The 7,500-nt window shown below is 41.8% G+C and overlaps 1 long non-coding RNA gene across 1 annotated transcript in view; it reads left to right on the top strand.

Moving 5' to 3' along the window:
• The first annotated feature begins 3,546 nt into the window (after positions 1 to 3,546).
• The window catches only part of LOC106875462 (uncharacterized), a 48,608-nt gene continuing 44,654 nt past the window's right edge, over positions 3,547 to 7,500 (top strand). Inside the window, exon 1 of the long non-coding RNA XR_001410118.3 lies at positions 3,547 to 5,732. This is a non-coding gene — a long non-coding RNA (uncharacterized LOC106875462). The remainder of the gene's footprint in view (positions 5,733 to 7,500) is intronic.

The following is a 7,500-nucleotide window of genomic DNA, read 5'->3' as shown; positions in this document are numbered from 1 at the left end:
GAGAGAAACAAGGAGATATGTAGAACAAGTAATCTGACTGTATGATAAATACATTATAATAGCACATACACACACGTGCGTACACATACAAGTACATATACTGTTTTCTTCATCCCTGTCTCATACATATAGATACACACACATATGCATGTGCACACGCAAATACAGAGAGAGAGATCGATACATAGATACGCATGCCCGCGCCTGCATACACACACACACACACACACACACACACACACACACACACAGAGACACACACACATACTCACACATGCACACACAGCTAGGTAACTACCTAGCTAGCTAGATAGATAGATTGACGGAAAATAGACTAGCGGATAGATAAATAGATAGACAGATAAACAGATTGACGGCCTGATAGACATGCAGGCAGACTGACAGATAGATAGACAGACAGATAATTAGATAGATAGATAGACAGGTAGATAGATAGATAGATAGATAGATAGATAGATAGATAGATAGATAGAAAGATTGGTAGATATATAAACCAATAGATAGATAAATAATTAGATAGGTAGATAAAGAGATAAATAGACATATAGATAGATAAACAGATAATTAGATAGACCAATAGATAGACAGCAAATAGGCCGAGAGGCAAGTAACCGGATGTTGATTCAGCTGCACCGATCTGCAGCTGTGAACATCAACAGTCACTGAGTACATTTTGCCTGTAGATTCAGCATGAGCCTGAATATATATATATATATATATATATATATATATATATATATATATATATATATATATATATATATATATATGTGTGTGTGTGTGCATACATACATGTAAATATAGATATTTATATTATTACACGCACACTCACATACGTATAAACGCTCACGTTTGTTTGGTTCCAATTTATTACAAAGATACATCATCACTGACATCACCCCCCAACGGCTTAGTTTGAACCACCAACCTCTTGATTTCACACACGGCAGAGCCATTCCTATTACAAACTAAGGTAAGAAAAACATAATTCCCCATGGACCACCAGAATACGCAAGCAGCGCAGTTTATTACCGCATTCCACTTCGTTTCACACGGTTGTTTCAACTAAATTGGCAATTCCTCACCTAAACACACCTAAATACACATCGAAGGAGCCGCTTCGACCTGGCCACTTGACCTGCTAAAAATAACAACCAAAATTCCCATATATGTGCAGATATGGCTGTGTGGTTAAGAAGTTCGTTTTGCAACCATGTGGTTTCAGGTTCTGTCACTATGTACCGTATCTTGTCCAAGTAACTTCTGTTTTAGCCCCAGGCCGAACAATGCACCTTACGAGTGGATTTGGTAGACGAAAACTGTGTGGAAGATTGTTGTATACACACACAGAGACATAAATGTATGCATGTATATGTATATGTGTGTGGATATGTGTGTGGATATGTGTGTGTTTGTGTGTGTGTGTGTGTGTGTGTGTGTGTGTGTGTGTGTGTGTGTGTGTGTGTGTACGGTAAGAAGCTTGCTTCTCAACCACATGGTTCCGGGTTCAGTCCCACTGCGTGGCACCTTCGGCAAGTCTATTCTATTAAAGCCTTCGGCTGAGCAAAGCATTGTTAGTGGATTTGGTAGACGGAAACAGAAAGAAGCCTGTCGTGTATATGTATAGTTATATATATATATATATGTGTGTGTGTGTGTGCGTTTCTTGTAATACATGCCAATACATATATCTAAAGCAGGGGTTCTCAACCGTCTGTTATCTATGGACCCCATTGATTACTATTTTCTTCTGGTGGATCCCACTAGCCATTCAATATATAAAAACTAATTTTATAGAAACTTCTTTCAAAATTCTATTTTGTTTTTTCACACATTAACTTGTCTAGGTTTAACAATGTAAAGTGTTGAAAGAAACTTAGCTGTTACATGCAATAAGGCAGCGAGCTGGCAGAAACGTTAGCACGCCGGGCGAAATGCTTAGCGGTATTTCGTCTGCCGCTACGTTCTGAGTTCAAATTCCGCCGAGGTCGACTTTGCCTTTCATCCTTTCGGGGTCGATTAAATAAGTACCAGTTACGCACTGGGTCGATATAATCGACTTAATCCGTTTGTCTGTCCTTGTTTGTCACCTCTCTGTAGCCCCTTGTGGGCAGTAAAAAAATAAGAAACTTAGCTGTTGCTTGCAATACACACCGATATATACATTTAAAGCAAAACTTTTTCAGGGGCCCTTAAACCATTATTGTGAATCCTCAATTTACTAATATGTTTCGTGGACCACCAAAAATCTGATATGCACCCCCGTAGCCATTTGATGTTTAAAAACTAGTTTTATAGAAGCTTCTTTCAAAATTCCTATTTTGCTGTTCACATGTTCACTTGCGTGGGTTGAACTATGTAAAATGATAGAGAAAGAAACTTAATTGTTTCTTGCAATAAATACCAGTACATACATCTAAAGCAAAACTTTTTCAGGTGTCCTTCAAATACGATTGTAGATTCCCAATTTGATATTTTGTTTCGTGGACCCCTCCATCATAAAAAAAAAATCTTATATGGACCCTCAGGAGCCATATGGATCCCGGTTGAGAAACTCTGGCCTAGATGGTTTTCCCCTTTCTGTGGTAGCAGGCCCTTTAGCTGGGATACCACACGCTGCGACATCTTCTCCAGTACCAGCCTGGTGTGTCCATCTATCAGCTCAAGCTCTGCTGCTCGTCAAGCTGAGATGAGCAAGCTGTCAAAATATCGGTCGCTCTCTAACAGGCTTTTGGCCGAGGCTGTGACAGTGAAAGCTCTCCGGCGTTCTCGGCCCCCAGACCATATCCCTGTTCACAGCTATCTGCAAGTATGAACCCCATGAGTCAGAGGGGCTATTCCAGCACATCTCCCTGGCCATTCTAGGGGGCAACGCCTTTTCTATTTTGTCTTCTGGAACGATGAGGCAGACTGACAAAAACCCTTTTAGTCATTTCTTTTTTGTGAATATCTCTCACTTGTTTCTATCATTTGATGCGACCATGCTGGAGCACCATTTTCAAGGGTTTTAATCAAGCAAATCGCCCCCAGGGCTTACTTTTTTAAAGCTTAGTATTATTCTATCGATTTCTTTTGCCGAGCCACTAAGTCACGGAGACGTAAAAACACAAACACTGGTCGTTAAGCGGTGGTGTGAGAGAAACACAGACACAGGTAAATACATACATACATGAATGGTATATATACATATATGCGTGTTTGTATATATATATATATATCTTCGAAACGTCTAGTTAGAATAGAGACAGCTGATGAAGGAATATTCCAAGTGGGTTTCCGTTTTCCTATGTGTTCCTTCCGTTGTCTGTAGTTCATTGTTCTAACGTCCTGTACCCTGATATGCATATATATACACATGTAGATGTAAGTATGTACATATATGTGTGTATACATGTATATATATTCTTTGTATTATATATATATATATATATATATATATATATATATATATATATATATATATATATATATATATATACGAGGTCTGATCAATAAGTATCCGGGCTGCTGTCATAGTAACGAAGCTAAAGCACGCAAAGTAAAGCCACTTGGCAAAAATTCATCTTGAACTCTGTTGTGCATGCGCACTAAGTCTTAACGTTCTAGCTCACTTCCGTTATTTACGGCAGTGCTTGGAAGGAAGATGTGTAGTATGTGATCGTCGCACTGACCATGACAGAAAAATGTTGTCATGGCGATACATGCTCAGAGGCCAACACAAAGTTGCAGAAAGTGTATGGAGAGGAGTGTATGAGCACACAAGTGTACCAGTGATTCAGACGTTATATATATGCTGCCAGAGACAAGTCCCTTAATGGCCGAGTGAACTGAATACAACGCACAGCCCGGTTCAGGAATCGAAACCAGAATCTTACGATCATGAGTCCAACACCCTATCCACTAAGCCACGCGCCTCCACAGAGATACGCCAGGACATTATCTTAGAAAAAAAAAAGGGACTGACACACCCCACGTGCCTATACTACCCTCCGCCAAACTACGCTACTATACTTCGCACGCCCATGCTGTAGCATTCCCCACAATCTATGATATCCTAACTATTATACTATTCTAACTACAATATCCTCACAACCACAATACATCCCGGACAACAAATGTCTTCTCATTAACACACTGCACCGCCACGGGTGACATTATCATCGATACCAGTAATATTGACGGGATGGGGGAATTGTTATGAATTGTATTTACTTTTTACTTTTTATTTACTTTTTTAATTGTTTCAGTCTTTTGACTGTGGCCATGCTGGAGCACCACCTTTAGTCGAGCAAATCGACCCCAGGACTTATTCTTTAGAAACCTAGTACTTATTCTATCGGTCTCTTTTGCCGAACCGCTAAGTTACGGGGACATAAACACACCAGCATCGGTTGTCAAGCGATGTTGGGGGGACAAACACACACACATATATATATACGACGGGCTTCTTTCAGTTTCCGTCTACCAAATCCACTCACAAGGCTTTGGTCGGCCCGAGGCTATGGTAGAAGACACTTGCCCAAGATGTCACTCAATGGGACTGAACCCGGGACCATGTGGTTGGTAAGCAAGCTACTTAACACACAGCCACTCCTAAAAATAAATTCTTCTCGAAACTATTTTTCGCTTTCCTTTGCTTCCGCCTCCTTTACATCACATCGTCGTGGTCGTGGTCGTGACATTGGTCATCGTCACCTTGTCGTCGTCGTCATCATCATCATCATCATCATCGTAATCATCATCGTTATCGTCGTCGTTTATACCACCGCCACCACCACCGCCGCCACCACCACCACCACCACCACAACCGCCACCACCACCACCACCACCACCACCGCCACCACCACCACCACCACCACCACCGCCACCACCACCACCACCACCACCACCACCACCACCATCACCACCACCACCACCACTACCACCACCACCACCACCACCACCACCACCACCACTACCACCACCACCACCACCACCACCACCACCACCACCACCACCACCACCACCGCCATTGCTACAGCAGTACGTGCATCTGCTGCGCCATTACCGTCATAACACCAACAACACACGACGTCCACCACTTCTGCCAACAACCTTATCACTATCACCACCATCCCACCACGCCACACCACACCACACCACCATTCACCACTATCACTACCATCACCATGACTACCAACATCACCACCTCCTTACCACTACTCCCGCCGCCGCCACCGCCGACTTATTACCATATTCCAAGACAGTTTCTCCTCCCCAACACTTTACACTTAAAAACTGAAATTTCTCTATGACGTCGCAAATTGGTCTAATTGCGAACATCTTTATATTCTACTGAGTATTTGATATTTTTCAAGTTGATTTGTTATCGCTGTACTATTGTTGTTGTTGTTATTAATATCGTTGTAATTTTCTATTTATGGTGTTGCTGTTGTTGTTGTTGTTGTTGTTATTAATATTACATTGTTGTTGTTGTTAAAAGAATATTGTTATTTTTGATCTTAAAATATTTAGCGCAAGTGATGTTGCGTGTTGATGTGTCTGTTATAAAATATCTTTGTTGATGTTGCAGCAGTTCTTGTCATCCCTTATTAAGTTACTGTCGGTGGTGCTATTGTTGTATTTTGTATTTTCTTTTATTTGCATCTACTGTTGCCGCCGCTGCTGCTGCCGCTACCGCTGTTCGAATTCATATTCGAGTTGCTAGCACGGTAAGTCCTTTTCTTTCTACAAGCGTGGAGTTTTGGGCTCATCATCGAAATGTAGCTTTGTTGTATATTTTCTATCAGTATTTCCATAGTCATTTCTCTGGTGAACTTTCTGGCCTCCATCAAGATACCCTCCGTCAAGATCTTCAAACCTGTCATCCGCTTCTCTTTCCAGGCACATCATTTTTCTATTGATAAGTCCTTTTCAATTGAGTCATCATCATCATCATCATCATCATCATCATTGTTTAACGTCCGCTTTCCATGCTAGCATGGGTTTGGACGATTTGACTGAGGACTGGCGAACCAGATGGCTACCAGGCTCCAATCTAAATTTGGCAGAGTTTCTACAGCTGGATGCCCTTCCTAACGCCAACCACTCCGAGAGTGTAGTGGGTGGTTTTACGTGCCACCGGCACGAAGGCCATTCAGGAGGGACTGGCAACGGCCACGTTCGAAATGGTGTATTTTACGTGCCACCTGCACAAGGGCCAGTCCTTTTCTATAAGTCCTTTTCTATTGATAAGTCCGTCTATTTATAAGCCCTTTTATTCTAATAGCTTCTTTTCTCGAACTGTTGCTCTCTGGAACTCACTACCTCTTTTCTTTGCCTCTTTTCTTTCAACTTTATGAAATGCAGTTCTTTAAGCTTTCTGTCTATCGATATCGTTTGAATTTGTAGGCCTTGTCTTTTTCTTACGCTACAGTGGCCTCAAGTCTTATTTGAGACAAAATTATTAAAAAAAAAAAGTTTAATACTTTGGTGCCCTGCAATGAAAGCATATAAAAAATTCCACTTAGGTCGTCTTTGCTTTTCGTACTTTCTACTGCGTGTGAAACAGAGTACAGGTCAAGTACTGAGGTACGTGTTGGTACCAATTTAATGTCGACCGCACCAGTGTAAACATTGATCTATGATGGCCTAGTAGGCTATGTGAGAAGTATTGCCTCCTTCTCCACCCCTCCTCCTGATCCTCCTCTGACTCCATCTCTTCCTCATCCTTCACCTCCCCCGTCATCTCTGTCTCTACCTCTTTCTCCATCCCTTCCACCACCTCTTCCTCGTCTTCCTCCTCCACTTCTTCTTCTTCTTCTTCTTCTTCTTCTTCTTCTTCTTCTTCTTCTTCTTCTCCTCCTCCTCCTCATTCTTCTTCTTCTTCTTCTTCTTCTTCTTCTTCTTCTTCTTCTTCTTCTACCTCCTTCACCTCTTCCTCCTCCACTTCTTCCCTTGTACTTCCTCCGCTTCCCCATCATCTCTGCTTCCTCCTCTTCTTTTTCCTCTCTTCGTTTTCCTCCTCTTCTTTTTCCGCCTCTTCTTTTTCCTCCTCTATCTTCTCCTCAACTGAGGAGAAATTTCAGCTGAGTAGAAATTTCAGAATTTCAAAGGGTTGAGAATTTGGGGGTTGTGAAATTCTTTATCATTTCTCTATTTCTGGAAGATTTATTTTCCTTGATTGAGCAAAACGTTAAACTGCGTCCATAGGTGAAGCTCCATCGCAGAAGTTCAAGATTGTGGGGGTTCCTGAAGTTACACCTATTTGCAAGTACGATAATAAGCTTTGGTGGTCGTCCTTGTCAAATAGCAGAATATAGACCTGTGAATAAAACATACAGGGCTCTGAAAGATGTTTTGGCCCCTAGTTATGTGTCGCATAGGTCAACTGATGCGAAAATGTACCTTGATGTTACGTGAATGAGTTCCCCCCTGTGTGTTCAATAAGCCCAGTGTCTCAAGGGTGAACTCGAGAGAGCGGGACAGAAGGACGTCAGC

The sequence above is a fragment of the Octopus bimaculoides genome, chromosome 5, assembly GCF_046866305.1.
Source record: "Octopus bimaculoides isolate indiv1 chromosome 5, ASM4686630v1, whole genome shotgun sequence".
Taxonomy (NCBI): Eukaryota; Metazoa; Mollusca; class Cephalopoda; order Octopoda; family Octopodidae; genus Octopus; species Octopus bimaculoides.
Note: the sequence above shows the minus strand (reverse complement) of the source record. Positions and strands in the feature narration are given on the sequence as shown.